Raw genomic sequence first — 24602 nt, forward strand, 5'->3', positions numbered from 1 at the left:
ACAAGTCTGTTCTTTATGTTTGTGAGTCTATAAACTCCATTTTCAAGAGCAGTTTTAGGTTCACAGCAAAACTGAATGGAAAGTACAGAGAGCTCCCATGTTCCTCCCATTTCCACACATGTACAACCACCCCCTTTATCAACCCCTTTTACAATGACCCCTTTTATTTTAATAATAAAATGAAAAACACCCCACAAGAGTGGTACATTTGTTACAAACGATGAACTTACATTGATATATATTATTGCACAAAATCTATACTTTAAGCTTCACTTGAAATATTTTATAGTCTATGGATTTTGACAAATGTAAAATAGCATCTATCCATCATTGTAGTATCATACAAAATTGTTATAAGATCCTAAAATTGCTCTGTGCTCTGCCACGGCTCTTATTTTGTAAGCCTTTATAAGAAATTATTGAATAAAAGTGAAATCTGATACACATAAAGGAAAATAAAGAAACCATAAACATAGCCTTGCGACTGAGCATATGGCAAACACTGTCACCCCTCAGACGAAGATGACAGATGTTCTCCAGCACCACAAACAGGCCCAGTGTACCATTAAGTGAGCACAGCCCACTCCTTCCCCTGTTAGGGACCCACTGCTCTGACCTGGGCCATCATCACTTTCTTGTGAATTTTCCATTAATATGCATCTATAATCGGGGGCATTTATTTGTGAAGTTTCCAGCTTTCCTCCTGTTATTGGTTTCTATTTTTGCCATTGTGATTGGAAATGATACTTGGTATTATTTTGATCTTCTGGACTCCAATGATGCATGGATTGTTTCTTTTAATGGTGTCCATTAAGTCTCCTAGGCTTTCTTCATTTCTTTTCATTCTTTTTTCTTTGGCCCCCATGACTGGATAACTTCAAATGATGTATCTTTGAGCTCACCTATTCTTCCTTTGGTTCAGTCTCTTGAAGTTGTCTACTGAGTCCTTCAATTTGGTCATTTATTCTTCATCTCCAAAACTGGCTCATATTTGGTACTTTCTATCTCTTGGCTGAAATTCTCATTTTTTTCTTGTATGGCTTTCCTAGTTTCATGATATTGTTTATCTGCGTTTTCTGGTAGCTAACAATTATTTTGAATTCTTTGTCAGACAATTTTTTCATTTGGGGGTTTAGTGCTGGAAGTCGATTGTGTTCCTTTGGGGGAATCACATTACCCTGCTGGCCTGGGAGTGCTATCCTTAAGGAGATACAAGGAAAGAAAGCATGTAAAATGACCAGCAATTTTCCAGCACATAGTAGGCAGTTCATAAATTCATGTTTCTCTTCTTCAGGGCCTGTAGAGATTATATTGCTACAATTAATCTGCAACTTAATTAAATATTGCCTTTCATTTTGGCTCCTTCTGCAGCCTCATTCAGGTCTTATTTTGGTAAGCAGTTTGTAAGCTCAGATGGGGTGAGATCCAGTCTTTCACCTAAGTAGATACTCTCTCATTTCAGTTTAATGCCATGAACAGTGTTCAAAAAGTACTGATTGACCTATTTATTATTTTTTTTTGGCTGCACCCTTGGCATGCAGAAGTTCCCTGGGCCAGGGATCAAACCCATGCCACAGCAGTGGCACTGTTGGATCCTTTAACTGCTAGGCCACCAGCGAACTCTGGCCCTGACATTTTTGAAGAGTATTGGTCAACTATTTTGTAGCATGTCTCTCAGTTTGGGTTTTTCTGAATTTTTTTTCAGGACTAGACGAAATGATGATTGTTTTTTTAGCCACCATCTAAAAAACAGTTAAGTTGTGTTCTCACAGTCAGGTGTTGTGTTCTCACCATCAGGTGATTTGTCCCATCAATAGTGGTATAAATTTGTATCAACTTACTAAGATTTTGTTTTACAAGTTTTCCACTATAAAGTTACGTTTCTTCCTTTTGTAACTAATAGATATTTTGCCATGTAGAAATGTAAAAGTCACTCTCTGGCAAGGTAAAATGCTGGTTTCATCCATGTTTACTCACTAGCTTAAGCATCCGTTGCTCTTCTTTTTTGCCTGAATTATTGTATAATGCTTACTAAGTGCTGATTTTTAAAAATTCCATTATTCTTTTTACATTCACTAATTGACATTCTCTTGTAAGAAAGACTTTCTTTGTATGTATGTATATCTATGAGTGGGTACTCACGGATTGCTAATTTGTTTAATTGGGGCTTAATACATTAATATCATTATTTATTTTGATACTTACATTGTCCCAGATTTGGCCAGTGGAAGCCCTTTCAAACTAGTCTTCATTTCCTTTTGACATGTTTTTATCATTCTTTGAGTACTTTCTTGCTTTCGTGATACATTTTTTCAGGCCTTATCTTATCTTGTTCTTTCTCTCACCAAAACTTGAAGTCAGCAGTCTATCCAAGGATCTCTGTTTAATGGAGGTTGGTATTTAGAAGCCAATACCTGGGTCCTAGATTTGCTCATTATAATTAGGGTACGATTACTTTCTTCTTCCAGATTCTCTTAGTGGTCTGAGCTAGGAAGCCTATCTGTACGTTCATATGTATATAAGTGCACACACAAACATACATACACATGCACACCACCTTTTAATCTATAATGCATTGGACTGAGACCTCCAATTTCAATCTAAAATCATAGTTTTCCCCTTGATACATTGTTATGTAGTGGATATATTTTGCTTCATAGTTTATAGTTGAGGAGACTGATGCCTTGGGGAAATAAGATGCAATTGGAACATCTGTGGTGAGAGACAACATGACCCGACTCCAAAGTATACATTCTTTTTTTTTTATGGAATTTTTTTTTCTTTTACTGAGAAACTTATGACATAAAACCAATTTCTGGGGGGAAAAACAAAATCCACAATAGAAAAAAAGTTAACATTGCCTGGGCCATATCAGAACCCAGAGAATATATTCTTTTCATTGAAAAACTCTAGGTGTTTCATAATTGACCTTCTGATACAAAATGACCTATTAAATTTGCAATTTGTGGTTCTTGGTGTTGAGATCTATAGGACCAGATGGGAAGTCTTCAAACCAAGCCAATTTCTGTGAGAGTTTATTTCGCTTGTGAATTGGTTTGTCCTTGTCTGAGAGGTAGCAGTAGCAATAGTGCCCACTATCTGGGTAGCTTCTATCTTGGCATGATGGGCCTGTAGGACTGCCCAAGCTTCATCCACCTTGGAGCAGAGAGCCTCAGGGGACTCCAGCACGTACGGCATCGCCGTAACCTTCCCAGCCAGGTTTGGGTGCATGCTCCGTATGAGCAGGAACAAACATTCACCCAGCATCTGTTTCTCTTTCTGGGGGGGGGGGGGGTTGCTGCCACCAGCATGGAGGCGGTCACTGGCTCTAGCCCCTGCAGAACTTCAGGCTGAGATACCTGCAGAGACTGTCAGGTGAGGGCTGTGGATACTGGAGGTGTATGTGTAATGTGTAACAGCCTGAGCAGTAGCAGCAATAGCAATGCAAGGGCTAATTTCTGCACAGCTATGGGAGCACCTCCAGACTGGCAGCAGTCAGTCAGCACTTTCAGGGTGGCACCAGCCCCACCAAAGTTCATAACCAAGTGGTCTGGGCATTCAGACCCAGCTGGAGCCAGATGGTGAAGAGCTGGTTGAGGCCCAGACTGGTGTATAGCACTTGGCATTCCTTAGAAGCCTTGCTGCCAGTATGGCTGAGGACTCATCTGTGCTAACTGGTTAGGTGTGTAGCATGGAGATCTTCCCTGAGCCTGTGGAACTGCTGGCACAGAGTAGCTGCCACCTGCAGGCTGGAACTGATTTAAGACGGCATTTGCAGGGAGTGTGCTCATCCTGGCCACCCACTGCATATCCTGGTTGGTCAGGTGGGCCTGTCTCTCTTCCTATCTCCAGGCCAGGTGACTTAAAATGAGTGGCTCGGAGGCACACAGTTGCTGCTTTTGTTATCTCTTCAGAGGATGAGAAGCAGACAGAGCTAAACCCTTTGCTCCTCTCATCCTGCAGCATCACCTTAACACTGGTGATTGATCCAAAAGGAGAAAACTCTTTCCTTAACTTCTCATCATCAATGATGTCATCCAAGTTTAGAGAATGACCGCTTGACAGCAATTTATTCTCTCCCACTTTAGCTGTTCAAATTTCTGATTTCTTCTGTGACCAACAGGCAAAAATAACTTCCCCACTGATTTCTTTTCCTGTCATCTCTTCCTTGGCCTTATGGGCATCCTTGTGTTTTTTTGTAACCCACAAAGGCAAAAGCCTTTGGCTTTCCCACTGGGATCTCTCATCGCCTTGACACAGTCTTACCAAGCTGGCTGAATAGCCCGAATAGCTCTTTTAAACTCTCATCATCCACCTCTTCCTCAAAGTTTTTGATATAAACTTTAGTGAATTCCTGGGCTTTGGCTCAGCTCTGGCTTCCTGCTCTTTTTGAGACTTGAATCCACGCACAAACACTCTGCGGTCATTAAGAAGCACGCCCTTCACCTTCTCAGTGGCCCTGATGGCAGCCTCTTGGGTCTGAAGTGGACCAGGGCATAAACCCTTAGAGCTGTTCTCATCACATACCACCTTGCAGGACAGAATGTTTCCAAAAGCAGAAAAGTATCCTAAAGTGCCTTGTTATCTATAGATTTGTTCAGCGTCATGAAGACTTTTCCCACGCCAGATTCTCCCGAAGAGGGATTCCTCTGAGAGCACAGAATACGGACTGGCTTTCCCTTAACCACATCCAAGTTCACAGTATCCGGGGCCAGCTCGGCGTCAGCCGGAAGTTGACCGAGGCAGAACCCAGGAAGCGGCAGTTGTCGGATCGCGCCGGGTGCGGATGCACTGGCCCTACAGGACTGAACTTATACAGGTGACGTCCAAGTACAGTGACCATGTACAGGGAGGCCAGGGGCAGTTGCTGGCCGTAGCGTCCCTCTCTCCAGCCCCCATTACTCCGAGCCCCGCCAGGAGGACTTTCTAGAGGGACCATACAGAACAAAGGTGGCTCTGCCCGCGACCGCGCAGCTCAGAGGAGCTGAAGTGTGTTGCGAGGACCCGAGAGGGGGAACTGGGGACGGCTCAGACAAGACTGCTAGATTTCCAACAAAATGCTTTCAAGGACAATATGGCCCTCCTCCGGGAGTTTGTGATTTCCAAGCCACGCTGGTCAGAAGCATTCAATTAAAAAAAAAAAAAAAAAAAAAAAAGGAAAAAAGAAAAAATTAAAACGGGGACTCCACTCCAAATTACAAAAAATTCCTCAAGAGACAACCCAGTGGTGCCCCCACGACCTCCGGGATACTTGTTTCTCTGGGCTGCACGCGGGTGCGCAGGCACGTGGTACGCGGAGGCGCGCGAATGCTGGTGCGGGCTGTTCACCACCAGACAGACGGAAACCGTGGATGCCCAGGTGGGGGCTGGCAGGCCGGGAGTGTGCAAATGTGACTTTCCCGCGGGTTCTCTGGCGAAGACATATCTTTTTTTCTCTTTTTTTCTTCTGCTAGGCCCTAAAGCGGCGAAGGCTGCGGCGACCCGGAGCAGAGAGAGCAAAGTATAACATTCTTAGCAATTATTTGCTCTTGTTGTCTGCTACAGAGGTTGACCTTATGTTAGAAATATGTATCATAGGGTATTCGATCTACCCAGGAACAAGAGAAGATTTTCAAGACAGGTAAGCAGTTAAAATAAATAAATAAGGCAAAAAAAGTAAAAAAGCCATAACCCTTGCATGAGGTTTGTGCCATGCAAGGGCTTGACTTCCACGAAAGATGTGGAAGCTGAGTCTCATTTGATGGAAAAGCTTAAGATTCATTCTGTATATGGGGTCCAGGCTCACATACTTAAACTCCGGTCTCCAAATGGGAAAAAAAAATGAGAGAGAATGGTTTCTTTTTTTGAATCCCCAAAATTATTTCTCTAGCTCTGTGAAGGAAGGCCATGTGGTATGGTGGAAAGAACAGACTTTGGCTTCTGATGGATTTGGGTTGGCCTCTGGGCTCTGCTATTTATGAGTTATGTGATGTTGGAATAGTTACCTAATTACTCTGAATTTGGAGTTCTTAGTCTATAAAATGAAAATAAATATACCTTCTTTGTAAGGTTATTGTGGGGATAAAGGGAGATGACAAACAGAAAATACAGGGACAGTGGGTTCTTGGTAATTCTTCGTTCTTTCCCTCTTCTTCCTCTTTTTTTATCAGGAAGAGAGAAAAAATGAGTAGAAAGTGACTTGGTCTTATCGCTATAATATTATGTCAAAGAATTGTGAGAGGAGAGGGAGAAGTTTAGGAGAGATTTGGGCAAGCTGGCACTTCCTTCGTGTACTGTGTTCTTTTTTCGCCTTGCGGAGCTTGGGTTTCTGCCAGTTTCCTCCCTTCTCCAGTACCTCCTTGGCCTCCACGTCCCTGACCCTGATGGAATAACTGAAAATCTGCTTGTTAGCAGGCACACACATTTTTTTGTTGGAAAAAGCTTTAGATAAGGGTCAGGTATGGATGCTCAGAAATATCTTTCCCAGGTGTGTATTCTGAGGGTACTGCTTTGCCAGGGCTTCGCAAGGGAGGCTGTCCCTCTTTCAACAACAGACTCATTGTGTTGCTACACCCTTGGCTGTTTGATTGTTCCCTTGTGTCATGTGCATACCTGCCTTCATGGACTGCCTGAACGCAGTATATTCATGTTGTGATGACTACTTAATCCAAAATTAGATGGGAAGAGATTCTGTTTCCTAGAGGACAGTGAAAATCCTTGGAACTAAAAAAAGTCCCCTATTCACTAATCCCAGAAGTTACCAGTGGGCGCACAGAGCTCCTACCCCTTAACGTCTCTGGTCCTTGGTATCCTGGGAGAGAAGCAGTATAGTGCCTGAGCTTCTGACCAGGAGCCCAGGGTTTCACAGCAGAACACAGGATCACAAGGTTTAAAGATACCATTGCCTAGACCAGCCTCCTTCTATAGGATCTCTGTCCCCAAATCCAGCTCATCTCTAGAGAGTCCTTGGAGATGCCAGACTTGAGGAAGGCCTGAGACATATTCCCGTGGCCCAGGTGATTTATATTCATTCCCTCAGCTGGAAGCCTGCATGTCAAAAGGAAGATCAGAGTCAATGCAAGGTGGGGGCCTCTCATTGATGATGAAGGGATCCCAGACCCTAGAACTTCCCTGCAGAAGATGGGGAGACCCTTGCTTCAAGCTGGAGTGGATGGTTGGGGCTGCAGCGTGGCCCATTCTGCTGTGTGGAGCTGATAGGAGAATTCATGGACGTTAGAGGGTAACAGTATATTGCTGCCCTCTTCTTGATAGCTGGGGGACTTCAGACTAGAGGAATGGAGGGTCTGAACACAACAGTGAAAACTGATCTAAATCTTGGCTGTCCCAGGGCATGGTCCAGAACCCTCCACCCTTTCCCCGTGTTCCTCTTAACCGTCCCCTCAGAGTGAGGATTAAGATTATAATTTCAGTCTCTCTTAGACTCTATAGGCTCTAAGAGAGAACTTCAGAGCAAAACTCAAGTCCAAACCCAAGTAGGAAAATCCAACTGGTTACATACAACCGCTACCTCGACATGAGGATAATAAAGAAATCACTTTCTCGATTTGGAGAATCTCAGAGGGGAAAGTGGGATCTGCTTGCCCCAAGTGATCAAGAGACACATCTGCCTGGAAGGGGCTGTGTAATCGGGTGAATCAGTTCATGGCCTTTAACAAGATTTGATTATATTTGCAGTCTTAGGACATTCTGTGAGGAGACATTTGCTTGGAACTGGTCCCAGGCCACACACAGGGAAGAATGTTCTCAGTGCCTTCGTTCAAGATCAGATGCCCTTATGCCTCTGGGACTAGTGCCCAGAAGTCTCCAGGGCTAGTTTACCTTTTTCCTTAGCTTTTGCCAGGTTGTCTACCAAACATGATTTTTTCCTTTGGGCATTTAAGTCTCTTCCCTGTCCTCAGGTTTCTTGGCACAGGTGTACCAAACTGGGCTATCTGTATCGCCATGCCTTTGTGTGAGGGATTGTAAAGAAAGGCAGTTCTACAAACTGGTCATGAATCTGGCTTGTGTCAAATATTTAGCCTTACTTATAACTGAGCAGATCATCAGCTCACTCTTGCCTTACCCAGACACATATCTGTCAGAAGTGAGTCACAGATCCCAAATGTGGAAGGGTCAGGATCACTACGGGTGTGGAGGGGAGATGGGGGCACCTGGAAGTAGAGAGCTCAAGAGAGCCAGAAAAGGGGGAGATTCAGTTCAGTTCAGAGTGGCCAACGTTAGTGGCACCCCATGCCAGGCCCTGTGGTGGGTTCCAGGAATGCAGAAAGTAGAGGAATTTCTTGTTCTCACAGTCACATGGCCATAGGTTATTATCTTAATATAATGGGATAAAGGCTACAGTAGTTTTATGGATAGGGTGCTGTAGAAACTTGGGGTACCAAATTGAGCTTTGAAGCAGGGAAAGATTCCTCAAGGAGATGATAACTCCGGAGTACGATTTTTTTAAGGGTAAGTAGGAATTCTTCAGAAAGTACAAAAGGGAGTTCCTGTTGTGGCGCAGTGGAAACGAATCTGACTAGTAACCATGAGGTTGCGGGTTCTATCCCTGGCCTTGCTCAGTGGGTTAAGGATCTGGCATTGCCATTGAGCTGTGGTGTAGGTTGCAGGTGTGGCTCAGATCCTGCATTGCTGTGGCTGTGGCATAGGCCAGCAGCTGTAGCTGTGATTTGACCCCTAGCCTGGGAATCTCCATGTGCCACAAGTGTGGCCCTGAAAAGCAAAAAAAAAAAAAAAAAAAAAAAAAAAGAACAAGAAAGAGAGCCCTAAGAAAAATCAGTAGATCCATAGCATCAGGGTACAGGGGTATAGAAAAGTATGGTGTGTGTGCAGGTATGAACACATATTTATGTATGGCTGGTACATGGGTATGGTTAGAGATGAGCCTGGAGAGGGAGGTAGAGCCAAGTTACAAAGGGCCATGAATGAAACTTTATTTATTTTATTTTTTATTGGAATATAGTTGATTTAACAATGTTTCAGGTGTACAGGAAAATGATTCAGTTATATATATATATTCTTTTTCAGATTATTTTCCACTATAGGTTATTACAGGATACTGAATATAGTTCCCTGCCCTATACAGTAGGTCCTTGTTGTTTATCTATTTTATTTATAGTAGTGTATATGTCTGTTAATCTCAAATTCCCAGTTTACCCCTTCCCTAGGGCCACGAGTGAAATTTTAACAACTGTAGACTGAGTGTGTTATAGACGTACTACCGAAGGGAGTGTAAGGAAGTGGTAAAGTCTGACATGACTTTTGGAAATACATTGAGCAGTTGTGTGCAGGATGGATTTAGGGACAAGAATAGAGTTAAGGAAGTTAGAAGATTTTTCAACCGTTCAGTCAGCTCTTTAGGCAACACCTCTGTTGGCTCATGCCTTACACCGAAACATTGCTCAAGCCGGTAGGGTCCACTATAGAACTATTAATAAGAAAGTGATATTGTCTAAGCGAAGCCTGTGCAGATGTTGAGGAAAGAGGTATTGACAGTATCTGAGAATGAGTGGTCTGACTCTGGGTGCTCATTGCACTTGTGCATTTACCATAATCCAGGGTCTGTCTCTTGGTTTCCCACTCTCCCAAAATATATCCATTCCTCAGGGTTAAGCGTCACATACACTGGGCCCTGAAGATTTATTTATAAAACAACTCTTGTGATACATTGATTTATGGTGAGAAGCAGTCATCATGGGGTTGAAAGTTTCTTATATCAGCTGGATTACAGCAAGGGTACCTTGAGCCCCTCATGCGCTGCTGAAGGATGGACATAGTTGGGATATTTTATGGTCTCAGTTACACTGGTGAAGGCTTGGCCAGAGAATAGTTTTTTATGGAAATGGGTTTGACGTTCCCATGTCTTATGTTGATTTTCTTTGCTTTGTGTCTTAATACATGCTTCTCAAAGTTGAAATAATATTAATGTTGAGGCTTATCTGGAGACAGAGTACATTTCCATACCTTGTATCTTATCATCTTTTAAAGACAGAAAGGCTCTGTCTGTGCTCAACAGTTTGTTGATCATAGGGTACTGCGGAATGCTGATGGTCTTCTCTTAGGCTAAACTGAACATGATTTGGTGATGGCATTAGAACTATGAGGGCACATCATGTTTTTCAGCTACTCCATATGGCAGCCATTTCGGTCTCTTCCTAGGTCTGCTTTATATGAGAAAGAAATAAAATTCTATCATATTTAAGTCACTTTCATTTAGGGGTTTCCCATTATTTACATCATACCAGATCCTAATGGTCACCACAGGAAGACTATATTTAATAGAAAGCTGGTAAAATTATACAAACATTAGCAAAAAGAGAATTTGAACAAAGAATATACCAATGTTTATGGGCAAAAAGGCAAAGACCATTACATAGGGCTAAGAAACAGGAATATTAATAATTCTAAACTTAGTGTAGGTGCCCACTTTTATGGCATTAAAATACAGAGTTGAAGACATAACCACATCAGAGCCCTGGTCTTTGTAAACCAGGAAGGTCATAGGCATTTATGCCTGGCAATGCAAGTATAATTTGTGGGCCTCAGTATTCATAGCTTCTAAGAGACAGGAAATTATAAAGCTCATTAGTGAATGGATTGCTGAGCTGCATCTAAAGAATGAAAGTCCCCATTGGTTTTGTGCTCTGGCACAATATGATAATTGAAGAAAAATAGGAGAAGGTATACTGGGTGTACAATCAGCAGTCTTTGCTAGACTTAACATATTTTTTTCATCTTTTATTATGTTCCTTCTTTCTTTGTCTTTAGGTTTTATTGTCACCCTTATAAATAGGTTATAGCCAGATTTTTAAAAATAATTTGCAAACCTCTATCTTTTAACTGATAATTATAGTCCATTTATATTTGCTGCAATGACTGATACTTTATTTCTATATTTTTCGTGCTTTTTATTTGCCATTTGATTGATTGTTATTTGGATTGAGTTTTATCCTTCCTTTGCTTTTGAGGTTACACATTCTATTTTTATTCTTATAGAGATTATATATTTTGAACAAGTAGACTAAAAAATGTCTAATGTTAATCATTGCCTTCATCATCTCCCAATAATACAAAGACCTTGGAATATTTTACTGCAGTTGTTTTCTTCTCACCTTACATGTTGTGTTGAGTATTTTAATTTAACCTTATTTTTATACCTCTTAATTACTAATTTATACATTTTATTATTTAATAGTCATTGCTTATTTATATTCTCTGATGTAAATAATGAATTTCCTTGTTAAGGCTTTTTCATCTTAATTCTTCTCTCTGGGCTTAATATACTGTTTTATGAAGTACATCTTTTAGTAATAGTTTTAGCGATTTTTTTTGTTCATACGTAGTTGATGTACAATATTATATACATTTCAGATGTACAAATAGTGATTTACAATTTTTTAAAGGTTATATTCCATTTATATTATTATAAAATATTGGCTGTATTCCCTGTGTTGTGGCTTATTTATTTTAATACACAGTAGTTTGAACCTCTTAATCTGCTACTCCTAATGTGCCCTTCCCCTCTTCCTTCTCCCCAATGGTAATTACTAGTTTGTTCTCCATATCTAGAGTATGTTTCTTTTTTTGCTATATTCACTAATTTGTTGTATTTTTACGATTCCACACATAAGTGACATCACACAGTATATGTCTTTATCTGTCTGCCTTATTTCACTAAGCATAATACCCTCCAGGTCCATCCTTGTTGTAAATGGCAAAATTTCATTCTTTTTTTATGGTTGACTAATATTTCATTATGTATATGGATCTCTCTCTCTATATATCACATCTTCTTTATACATTCATCTGTCGATGGACACTTAGGTTGCTTCCATATGTTGGGCATTGTAAATAATGTTGCTATGTACATTGGGTTGGTAGTTGTATTTTTAATTTTTTGAGGAACCTTCATACTGTTTTTCATAGTGGCTGTAGCAGTTTATATTACATCCATTGTATAAAGATTCTCTTTTCTCCACATCCTTTCCTGCATTTGTTATCTATTGTCTTTTTTCTTTTTTGTCTTTTTAGGGCTACTCATGTGGCATATGGAAGTTCCTAGGCTAGGGGTAGAATCAGAGCTATAGCTGCTGACCTGCACCGTAGCCACAGTAATGTGGGATCTGAGCCTTGTCTGCAGCCTACACCATGGCTCAGGGCAATGCCAGGTCCTTAACCTGTATGGTGAGGCCAGGAATTGAACCCATGTCTTCATGGATACTAGTTTGGTTTGTTACCGCTGAGCCACAATGGGAACTCCTTCTATTATCTTTTTGATGATGGCTATTCTAACAGGTGTGAAGTGATATTTTATTGTGTTTTTTTAATTTGCATTTCCTTATCTTTTCTCCATTGAGTATTCTTGGCTCTCTTGTAAAATATTAGTTAATCATATATGCATGGGTTTATTTCTTATCTCTTATTTCTGTTCTGTTGGCTTGTGTGCCTATTTTTATGCCAACACCATACTGTTTTGATTGCTGTAGCTTTTATAATATAGTTTGTGATCAAGGAGTGTGATGCCTCCGGCTTTGTTCTTTCTCAGAATTGCTTTGACTTTTTGGGATCTTTTGTGGTTCCATATGAATTTTGGAATTGTTATTTATTATTCTGTAAAAAATGTCATTGGCAATTAGAATATCATCCCTTTTCAACTCTCGATGAATTAACAATGGATCTGGGCATTTGGTATCAATGATTACCAAAAGTACAAAAAGAGACAAAACCAGAATTCTGAGATTGTGATGAAAAGACATGAGAAGACTTATAGTTCTGCTAAAAGAATTGAACCTGAGTATGATCAAGCCTCTGGATCCAGAAGCCAATTTTCAGGGAATATGAGGACAGAGGTAGAAGTTAAACTTCATCACGAGTGAGTATGCAATCAGCAAAATCTAGGTTGTGGGTAGATCTGCAGGTCAAGTGTCTTAGGCTCTTCAGCAGATAAATTTTAAGAGAGCAGGAGGGAGACTGCACAGGTAAAAAGAGACCAAAAGATAGATCAAATAAAAAATGAACAAGATGAAATTTCAGTTTGTAACAATGATCAGTTGGCTAATAGAAAGAAACTCAGGGATGGAATTTCAGTAAAACTCAGGGTTGTGGTGACTTGGAGGGTTATGATTGGGATGGGGATACACGGAGGGGTTTCTAGGGCGGCTGCAAAGTTGTGTTTTATGATCTTGGTGGTGTTTACTATAGGGATAACCTTAGAATAATTTGCAAAGCTCCGTATTTGTTTTGTGGAGTTTCGTATATATGTTATATATTTTACCACATAGGTTTATTTTTGTTTTTTAAGCTATTTTTATATCAGATTTTATGAGGTATACATATTTTACAAGGTATAAAGTTCCTTCCTGCCCCCTTGCAATCAATCCCCTCCTCTTTTGCCAAAGACTGATCTGCTTACCACCACTATATTTTTTCCTTTTCTAGAATTTCAAATAAATGAACTTTTATGACTCTATTTTTTTTTTTTTTTGCTTTTTTTAGGGCTGCACCCACGGCATATGGAGGTTCCCAGACCAGGGCTTGAATTGGAGCTGTAGCTGCTGGCCTGCACCAGAGCCACAGCAACATGGGATCTGAGCCATGTCTGTGACCTACACCACAGCTCCTGACAACGCCAGATCCTTAACCCATTGAGCGCGGCCAGGGGTGGAGAGAACCCTCGTCCTCATGGATACTAGTTGGGTTTGTTTCTGCTGAGCCACAACAGCAACTCCAACTCTCTTTTTTTTTTTTCTTCACTGAAGACAATATTTTGGAGATTCATCTCTGTTCTTGCATATAGCAATTGTTTGTCCCTTTTTATTTCTGATACATCACAATCTATTTATCCATTTGTCAGATGATAAACATTGAGTGGTTTCCAGTTTAGAAATAGTAATTTTTTTTAAAGCTGCTAGGAATATTTAGGAATATGTCTTTGCATCTAAATATTTTCATTTCTATTGGGTAAACCTTAGAGGTGAATTGCTAGGTCATATGGTAAAAGTATGTTTAACTTTATAAGATACTACCAAACTGTTTTCCAAAGAGACCGTACCAGTTTGCATTCCCATCAGCAATGTGTGAGATTTCTAATAGTCCTACATCCTTGCAGACATTCAGTATCATCAGTCTTTTTAAATATCAGCTCTTAAAGTGTGTGTGTAATGGTATCTTTCTATATTTTTAATTTGCATTTCCCTAAACACCAGTGGTTTTGGGAATTTTTACGTTTCTTTGTTAACTTTGTATATTCGATAGGTAGAGTGTTGGTCCAAATCTTTTGTCATATTTAAAAAAATTGAGTCATGGGATTTCCTGTTGTGGTTAAGAATCCATGAGGATGCTGGTTCGATCCCTGCCTCACTTAGTGGGTTAAAGGATCCAGCGTTGCTGTGAGCTGCAGTGTAGGTCACAGACATGGCTTAGATCCTGAGTTGCTTTGGCTGTGGTGTAGGCCTGCAGCTGCATCTCTGGTTGGACCCCCAGCCTGGGAACTTCCATATGCTGTGGGTATGGCCCTAAAAAGACAAAAAAAAAATTGAGTTGTCTTCTTTTTAATGAGTTATAGTAGTTATGTATGTTCTGGATATAAGTATTTTATCATTTATATATTTTTCAAGTATTTTCTTCCAGTCAGGTTTGCTTTTATTTTATTTTATTATTTATTATTTTTGTTGTTGTTTTGTCTTTTATTTTTTTTGTTTTGTTTTTTATTTCTTTATATATATACTTTTTCTACTGCACAGCATGGTGACCCAGTTACACATACATGTATACATTCTTTTTTCTCACATTAAGTGTTCCATCATTATTGACTAGACTGAGTTCCCAGTGCTACACAGCTGGATACCATTGCTAATCCATCCTGAAGGCAATGTTCTGCATCTATTTACCCCAAGCTCCCAGTCACTCCCACTCCCTCCCCTTCCCCCTTGGCAACCACAAGTCTATTCTCCAAGTCCATGATTTTCTTTTCTGTGGAAATGTTCATTTGTGCCGTATATTAGATTCCAGATATAAGTGATATCATATGGTATTTGTCTTTCTCTTTCTGACTTACTTCATTCAGAATGAGAGTCTCTAGTTCCATCCATGTTGCTGCAAATGGCATTATTTTGTTCTTTTTTATGGCTGAGTAGTATTCCATTGTGTATATATACACCACATTTTCCTGATCCAATCACCTATCAGTGGACATTTGGGTTGATTCCATATCTTGGCTATTGTGAATAGTTCTGCAAAGAACATGAGGGTGTATGTGTCTTTTTTAAGTAGAGTTTTGTCCAGATGTATGTCCAAGAGTGGGGTTGCTGGGTCATATTGTATAGATTTCTAAGGTACCTCCATATTGTTCTCCATGGTGGTTGTACCAGCTTACATTCTCGTCAACAGTGCAGGAGGGTTCCCTTTTCTCAACACCCCCTCCAGTGTTTGTTTTTTTTGGACTTATTAATGATGGCCATTTTGACTGGTGTGAGGTGGTATCTCATGGTAGTTTTGATTTGCATTTCTCTAATAATCAGGGATGTTGAGCATTTTTTCAAGTGCTTGTTGGCCATCTGTATCTCTTCCTTAGAGAAATATCTATTCAGGTCCTTTGCCCATCTTTCCATTGGGTTGTTGGCTTTTTTGCTGTTGAGCTGTATAAGTTGCCTGTATATTCTAGAGATTAGGCCCTTGTCCATTGCATCATTTGAAACTCTTTTCTCCCATTCTGTAAGTTGTCTTTTTGGTTTCCTTTGCTGTGCAAAAGCCTGTCAGTTTGATTAGGTCTCATTGGTTTATTTTTGCTCTTAGTTCTGCTGCTTTGGGAGACTGACCTGACAAAACATTTGTAAGGTTGATGTCAGAGAATGTTTTGCCTATGTTCTCTTTCAGGAGTTGAATGGTGTCAGGTCTTATATTTAAGTCTTTCAGCTATTTTGAGTTTATTTTGGTGCATGGTGTGAGGATGTGTTCTAGTTTCATCAATCTGCATGCAGCTGTCCAGGTTTCCTAGCAATGCTTGCTGAAAAGACTGTCTTTTCCCCATTTTATATTCTTGCCTCCTTTGCCAAAGATTAATTGACCAAAGGTGTCTGGGTTTACTTCTGGGTTCTCTATTCTGTTCCATTGGTCTGTCTATCTGTTTTGATATCAGTACCATACTGTCTTGATTACTATGGCTTTGTAATATTGCCTGAAGTCTGGGAGAGAGATGCCTCCTGCTTGGTTTTTGTTCTTCAGTATTGCTTTGGCAATTCTGTTTTTTTTGGGGGGTTCCATATACATTTTTGGATTGTTTGTTCTACTTCTGTGAAAAATATCACAGGTAATTTGATAGGGATTGCATTGAATCTGTAGATTGCTTTGGGTAGTATGGCCATTTTTACAATATTAATTTTTCCAACCCAGGAGCATGGAATATCTTTCCATTTCTTTGTATCTTCTTTGATTTCCTTGATTAATGTTTTATAGTTCTTGGCATATAAGTCTTTTACCTCCTTGGTCAGGTGTATTCACAGGTATTTGATTTTTTTGAGGTGCAATTTTAGAAGGTATTGTATTTTTGTATTCCTTTTCTAATATTTCATTGTTAGTATACAGAAATGCAACTAATTTCTGAATGTTAATCTTATATCCTGCTACCTTGCTGAATTTGTTGATCAGTTCAAGTAAGTTTTTGGGTTGAGTCCTTGGGTTTTCTATATATAGTATCATGTTATCTGCATACAGTGACAGTTTTGCCCCTTCTTTTCCTATCTGGATGCCTTTTATTTCTTTTGTTTGTCTGATTGCTGTGGCTAGGTCTTCCAACACTATGTTGAATAACAGCGGTGAGAGTGGGCATCCTTGTCTTCTTCCAGATTTCAGTGGAAAGGCTTTCAGCTTTTCTCTATTGAGTATTGTATTTGCTGTGGGTTTGTCATAAATGGCTTTGATTATGTTAAGGAATGTTCCCTCTAATAACCACTTTGGTAAGAGTTTTGATCATGAATGGATGTTGGACTTTGTCCAATGCTTTTTGTCCATCTATTGAGATAATCATGTGGTTTTTGACTTTTCTTTTGTTAATGTGGTGTATGACGTTGATTGATTTACATATGTTGAACCATCCTTGTGAACCTGGGATGAACCCTACCTGGTCGTGGTATATGATCTTTTTGATGTGTTGTTGAATTTGGTTGGCTAAAATTTTGTTGAGAATTTTTGCGTCTAAATTCATCAAAGATATTGGCCGATAGTTTTCTTTTTTGGTGGTATCTTTCTGCTTTTGGAATTAGGGTGATGGTGGCGTAGAATGTCTTTGGGCGTGTTCCTTCTTCTTCAACCTTTTGAAAAAGTTTAAGGAGGATGGGTATAAGTTCCTCTTTGTATGTTTGGTAGAATTCTCCTGTGAATCCATCTGGTCCTGGACTTTTATTTGTAGGGAGTGTTTTTATGACATATTCAATTTCATTTCTAGTGATCTGTCTGTTCAGTTGGTCTATTTCTTCTCGATTCAGTTTTGGCAGGCTCCAAGTCTATAGAAAGATGTCCATTTCTTCTAGGTTGTTGAATTTATTGGCATGTAATTGTTGATAGTATTCTGGTATGGTTTTTTGTATTTCTGTAGTATCTGTTGTGACTTCTCCTTTTTCATTTCTTATTTTGTTTATTTGGGTTTTTTCTCTCCTCTTCTTGGTGAGTCTAGGTAGAGGTTTGTCTATTTTGTTTACCTTTTCAAAGAACCAGCTCTTGGTTTGATTGATTTTGTCTATTGTTTTTTGAATCTCTATTTTATTGATTTCTTCTTTGATCTTTATGATTTCCTTCCTTCTGCTGACTTTAGGTTTTTCTTGTTCTTCTTTTTCTAATTCATTCATGTGGTGGGTTAAGTTGTTGATTTGAGATTTTTCTTCTTTTTTGAGAAGGGCCTGTATTGCTATGAACTTCCCTCTGAGCACTGCTTTTGCAGCATCCCATAGATTTTGAGTGGTTGTGTTTTCATTATCATTTGTCTCAAGGTATTTTTAATTTCCTTCTTGATTTCCTCATTGACCCACTGGTTTTTTTAGTAGCATGTTGTTTAGTCTCCATGTAGTAGGTTTTTTCTCACTTCTTTTTCTGTGGTTGATTTCTAGTTTCATGCCATTGTGGTCAGAGAAGATACTTGAAATAATTTCTATACTCTTAAACTTGTTGAGGCTAGCTTTGTGCCCCAATATGTGATCAATTCTTGGGAATGTTCCATGTGCACTTGAGAAGAAGGTATATTTTGATTTTTTTGGGTGTAATGTCCTGAAAATGTCAATTAAGTCTAACTTTTCTATTATTTCTTTTAGAATCTCTGTGGCTTTATTTATTTTCTGTCTAGAAGATCTGTCCATTGATGTGAGTGGGGTATTAAAGTCTCCTACTATGATTGTATTCCCATCAATTTCTCCTTTTATGTCAGTTAGTATTTGTTGTAGGTATCTGGGTGCTCCTATATTAGGGGCATATATATTGACGATTGTAATATCCTCTTCTTGTATGGATCCTTTAACTATTATATACTGTCCTTCTTTGTCTTTCTTTATGGCCTTCCTTTTAAAGTCTATTTTGTGTGATATGAGTATTGCAACTCCCGCTTTCCTGTCTGGTCCATTGGCATGAAACATCTTTTCCCATCCCTTCACTTTCAATATATAAGTGTCATTTGCCCTAAGGTGAGTCTCTTGTAGGAAGCAGATTGAAGGTTTTTGCTTTTTTATCCACTCAGCCACTCTGTGTCTTTTGATTGGAGCATTCAGTCCATTGACATTTAAGGTGATTATTGATAGATATGTATTTATTGCCATTTTAAACCTTGTGTTCCAGTTGATTCTGTGTTTCTCTTTTCTTTCTTTCTTTTTTTGATTGGATGATTTCCATTTATTTTATGTTTGAATACTCTTCTTTTCACTTTTTGTGAATGTAATGTCCAGTTTTGATTTGTGGTTGTCCTGTTTTTTTAAAGTATGTTAACCCCTTCCTATATCTGCTTGCTTTAGCTCAAGCACATCCTTAAAAAAAATGAAGAAGAATCTAATTTTTCTTACTTCCCTTTCCCACATTGTACAAATTTGATGTTTTTTTTTTCTTTTTCTTTTAACAGCTTCATGTTTAGATCAGTATGCTGGCTTATTTAAGTGACTGCGTTCCAATTGTGGTTTCCTCCATCCTTGATTTTCCTCTGTTTTTTTTTTTTTTAATTTAGAGAAGCCCTTTCAGTATTTCTTTTAGGATGGGTTTTGTATTGCTGTACTCTTTTAGCTTTTGTTTGTTGGAGAAATTCTTTATTTCCCCTTCTATTTTAAATGATATTCTTGCTGGATAGAGTATTCTAAGTTGCAAATTTTTTCCTTTCAGTGTTTTAAATATATCTTGTTACTCCCTCCTGGCCTGTAGTGTGTCTGTAGAGAAATTAGCTGATAGCCTTTTTGGGTTTCCCGTGTAATTAATGCTTTGCTTTTCTCTTGCTGCCTTTAGAATCCTCTCTTTATCTTTAAATTTTGCCATTTTTATTATAATATGTCTTGGTGTGGACCTATTTGGGTTCAATTTGGGGCCCTCTGTGCTTCCTGTATCTTGATATCAGTATCCTTTAGATTTGGAAAGTTTTCAGCCATAATTTCTTCAAATATATTTTCAATCCCCTTTTCTTTCTCTTTTCCTTCTGGAATTCCTATTAGGCATAGATTGGCCCACTTTATATTATCCCATAGGTCTTTTATACTGCTTTCATGTTTCTTCATTTGGTTTTCTGTCTGCTGTCCTGATTGGGTGATTTCCATTATTCTATCTTCCACGTCACTGATTCTTTCCTCTGCATTATTCATTCTGGTCTTTATTGCCCTTAGTTCAGTTCGTATCTCTACAAATGAATTTTCTAGTTTTTCTTGGCTCCTCCTTATATTTTCTAGTTCCTTTCTGAGGGAATCTGCATTACTGTTCATAACCTCTCTTAATTCCTTCAGTGTTTTCACTATTTCCCTTTTGAACTCAAAGTCTGTCAGATTGCAGAGGTCTGTTTCACTGTTGACTGCTTTAGGTGAGTTCTCCTGTTGTTTTAACTGGGAATGGTTTCTGAGCTTCTTTATCTTGCTTGTGTGTTTTTTTTCCTGTGAATTTGGGTAATCCAAACTGTAGTCTTATAAGTCTATTTCTATGCAAGAACACCCCTTTGTATTTTTTGGGGGGGGTTAATTTTTTTTTTTTTGGTGTGGGAGTTTGAATCTTTGCTGTCTCTTTCTTTGGCGTGAGCAGTCTGTTATCCCCAGGATGCCCAGTGTGTTTTCAGGGAGAATGAGACAATGGGTAGGGCCAGCATTCAATGCCTGTTCGATGGGCTCTCAACAGAAGCAGGGACCTGCAGGAAGGTGGCACAGGTTACTCCTATTTGCAGGGCCCTGGGCAGTGATAATGAGCTCTAGAAGGAACTACAAGGTGACCAGATAATTTGGCTGTAGCTGCAGCAAGGTGTGTGAGTTCCCAGGGGGGCGAGAGCAATAACGGCTTGTGTTTGATTGCAGTGCAACTCCTTTGAGGTGATTGGAACCACAGGTGGTGCCTGTTCAGGGACCCCTAGTGGGAGTGGGCCATGATCATCTCTAGCTTCTGCGGTAACTGGGGTGGTTTGCTCTGCCACCTGTAGACCATGTATGAGGTGATTCATCTTACCTAGCCTACATAGGAGATTCCTAGTTGTAGGATCCTGTAAGTGACAGAGATCTGAGATATGGGTACTGCCCTGAACATTCAGCAGTGGCAGCAGCAGGACCAGTGTGTCTGCAAGGGTGCACGAGCACCAATAGTTGATTTGGTCACAATGCCTTCCTCTGTGATGCCCTTAAGGTGAATGGGGCTGCAAGTGGTGCCTGTTCACCAATTCCTAGTGGGGCCTCTGCCACCTCTGGAGGCAGAGATAACTGTGGTGGTTTGTCCCTGACACCTGTAAATCATGCAAGAAGCACCTGGTCCTGCTTAGCCCCCACAGGATGTGCTGAACAAGGCGCTCTTAGTTGCAGATTCCCAGGAAGGGACAGGGATCAAGCATCTGGCCCCCTCCCAGAATGTTTGGCAGTGGCAGCTGCAGCGCGTGCTCCTGGGGAAGCGAGAGCAACATCAGGTGGTGTTCTGTTGTAGTGTCCTTCTCTGTGATGCCTTCTAAAGTGGTTGGGGCTGCAAGTGAGTTTTGTTCAGATATCCCTATCTGTGGTAGGCCACGCCCACTTCTGGAGTCAGGGACAATTTCAGCGGTTTGCTCCCACCACCTGTAGGTCGGGTCCACCTTGGGCTAGCAAGGGGCTTCCCACTTCTGGAGACACCAGGTCTACCGTGGGCTAGCAAGCGACTTCTGGTTGCGAGGGGTTGTGCCTGAGAGGCACAATCTAGGTTGGGTAGTGTGGCTTCCTGTGGGCTAAGGCGGCCTGGAGTGGTGCAAAGCACCCTGCAAATTCTGACAGGGCTGGTCTGGGTGGCCCGGAACACTGCAAAGCGGGGCATGGCTCTCTGCGGGGCGGGCGAGGTGGCCCGGAGCTCTGCGGAGTGGCACAGGGCTTTTCCCTGTTGGGATGGGCTGGATCCCTGCAACCCATAGCGGCTTCTCCCAGGGGCGAGGCAGCCTGGAGCTATGTGGTGCGTCGCAGTGCTTTCCCCTGGTCTGACAGGGCCCGAGCGCTGCTAAAGCACACAGATTCTCCTGAGTTGGGTCCACGCAGGCTTCTGGCAGGTGGGCGCCGGGCCCAGAGCGAGGCTTCTCGACTTCCCACTGGGCGGGGTGCTGCGCCGGAGGCTCCGCCCTCTGTGATGGGGCGGGGCTAGCGCAGAGCAAACTGGAGCCAGGGAGTTTTCCATGGTGGTGGCCTGCCCCTTCTCCTCTCCCCTCCCCAGCAATGGCGCCTTCTCTCTCCAGTGGGTCCCCACCTTCTCCGGGGTTCCCTCTGCCATGGCTTTCCACTCCCCAGCCCTTAGTGTACTGCTTCCCCTGCCCGCGGAGCACAGCTTCCTAGACTCTTAGGCTGTCTCCACCCCGCCAACCCAAGGCCGCTCCCAGGGACTGACCTCAGGAGTCTAGGTCTCATCCGAGGTTCTCAGGCTGTGGTGTCTGCACCAGTGGTTCAGATGATCTGTGCTTCTCTCACTCTGTTTTTCCGTTCTCAGACCTGCTGCTGCACTTTCCTTGGTGTCTTGGAGATCCCTCTGACTCTGCTGATCTTTCCTTAGGTTAGGTGGCTTCCCGGGGTGTGGGTTGCCTTTCTCCTTCACAGCTCCCTCTCAGGAATGCTTGTCCTGTCCTGATTCCTTTTCTCTCTTTTTTTCTTTTGTTCTACCCGGTTATGTCAAGAGTTTCTCGCCCTTTTTTGAGGTTTAAGTTCTTCTGCCAGTGTTCATTTGATGTCCTGTGCGAGTTGTTTTACATGTAGATTCTTTTTTTTTTGATGTGTTTGTGGGAGAGGGTGAGTGTGTCCTCTTACTCTTCCTCCATCTTGCCTCTTGAAATCTGCTTTTATTTTATTAGCACTGTCTTTAGAAGAATCAGCATTTTAAATTTTGATGAAGTCTGGTTTATCAATTATTTTTGAATTTTATAGATTGTGCCTTTTGTGTCCTATTTAAGAATTTTTTGGGAGTTCCTGTTGTGGCACAGGGGAAACGAATCCGACTAGGAACCATGAGGTTTCGGGTTTGTTCACGTGGGTTAAAGGATCCAATGTTGCTGTGAGCTGTGGTATAGGTTGCAGATGCAGCCCTTATCTGGTGTGGCTTTGGCTCTGGTGTAGGCCGGCAGCAGCAGCTCCGATTAGACCCCTAGCCTGGGAACCTCCATATGCTGTGGGTGCAGCCCTAAAAGGTCAAAAGACAAAAAAAAAAAAAAAAAAAGAAAATTTTGACTGTATCCCAGATTGCTAAGATTTTATCTAGAAGTTTCATAGTTTAAACAATTAAATTTGTGTCTGTGACCCATTTCAAATTAATTTCTGTATCTGATGTGTCATAAGGATTGGCTCACTTTTTTTTTTTTTTGCGTGTGGTAATCCATTTGTTCTAGCATCATTTCAAAAAGATTATTCTTTCCCAAATGAATTGCATGACAATTCATTATTTTTTTAAATGATTATTTTTTTAAAGGAGGGAGTTAATGACAAAGCAGTGTAACCTAAGGGATGAATGGCAATGTGCTAGGAGCCTAGCTGGAAAGATAGGACTTGGAAGGAGAATAGCCACTTATTCTTCTGAAGAAGAAAAGAGGAAAGGTATAGATACACTTTTAGGTGTTTACCTGCTTACTGAGTGAGTAGGAAGGGACTAAGTGCAAAGGTAAGTGACTTAAAACCTTCTGACTTCTGTTTTTTCTGAACTAGAAAGCAAAGTTATCTGCTAAGAGTAGGTGGGCAGTGAGGTCAAATAGCATCCCAGATTGACTAGGATATATGAAAGGAATGACCTGACTTCTAAATTCAGCCTGCTGGCAGGATCAGGTGATGTTCTTCAGTGGCTTTCAGAAGCTCAGGAGTAGACATAGTTCTGTGGATGGCTTTCCTTCTGTGTAGTGTGATAGAAATAAAGAAAAGGAAAGGAAAGAAAAGAAAAAACATTAGTGTTGTAGAAAAAACATTGTTCGATGTGATGTCATCTGGGTCATAGATCTTATCCAGGGAGATGAAAGGTTAATGTTTGTTGTGGGTTAAATTGTGTCCCCCTGGATGATGTTGAAGTCCTAACCTCTTGTATGGAGGAGAGTTATCTTATTTGGAAATAGGGTCTCTGCAGATGATCGAGTTAATGAAGTCATTAGGGTGGGCCCTAATCCTTATAAGAAGGGCAAGGTTGGACCTAGGCACAGACACCTACGGAGGGAAGACAATGCGAAGACAAGGAGGACACCATCTACAAGCCGTGGAGTGCCTGGGGCTGCGAGGAGCTAGGGGAGAGGCTGGGACAGATCCTTCCTTGAAAGCTCTCAGAAGGAAACAGCCCTGAAGGCACTTGCCAAAACTGTGAGACAATACATTTCTGTCATTTAAGCCTTTGAGGCTTTATTATGGCAGCCCTAGGGAATTAATTCCATGCCCTAGAAGAAACTTTGGGTTTGGTGTGATGACATGTATATGTGATATACATGGTTCATGCTGTCATGGAGCATGTGGTCAGGTGGAGGAAGCAAATATTAAGTCAAGAAAAACATAAACACACCAAAATAGGATTCTGATATTTTGTCTGCTAACAGTGAAAAAAGGTCCTTTGAGAGAAATTAGCAAGGGAGAATATAATCTAGGTGGGAAGCATTCAGGAAGATGTACTCTGTGGAAAATGCTGAGAACATCGGTTGGAATAAATGTTAGGTGAAGCTTTCAGAATGGTGATGCGGATTCCTAGGATGTGTGATTCGCCTGGGTACAAGCTTTGAGGTGGGCATGTTTGAAAAAAAATAAAGTCAGTAGGTTGGAGTACAGTGTGTGGGGGGACAAATGGGAGGAGTTGGCCTGGGAGTCAGGGGCCAGATCAGGGGGGCTTATCGTCTACATAAGCTGTCTCTGCTTTAGCCCAATAGGAAGACAGTGAAAGGTTTTACACATGGCAAATGCATGGTGCAACTTCAGTTTCCTAAAGGTCGTTTTGATGGC

The 24602-nt window shown here is 40.9% G+C and overlaps 1 pseudogene; it reads right to left on the reverse strand.

Annotated features, from left to right (window-relative positions):
- Positions 1-2985: 2985 nt before the first annotated feature.
- On the reverse strand, positions 2986-21924 carry LOC125116336 (polyadenylate-binding protein 4-like; annotated as a pseudogene).
- Positions 21925-24602: the final 2678 nt, after the last annotated feature.

The sequence above is a fragment of the Phacochoerus africanus genome, chromosome 15 (assembly GCF_016906955.1).
Source record: "Phacochoerus africanus isolate WHEZ1 chromosome 15, ROS_Pafr_v1, whole genome shotgun sequence".
NCBI classification, from domain to species: Eukaryota; Metazoa; Chordata; class Mammalia; order Artiodactyla; family Suidae; genus Phacochoerus; species Phacochoerus africanus.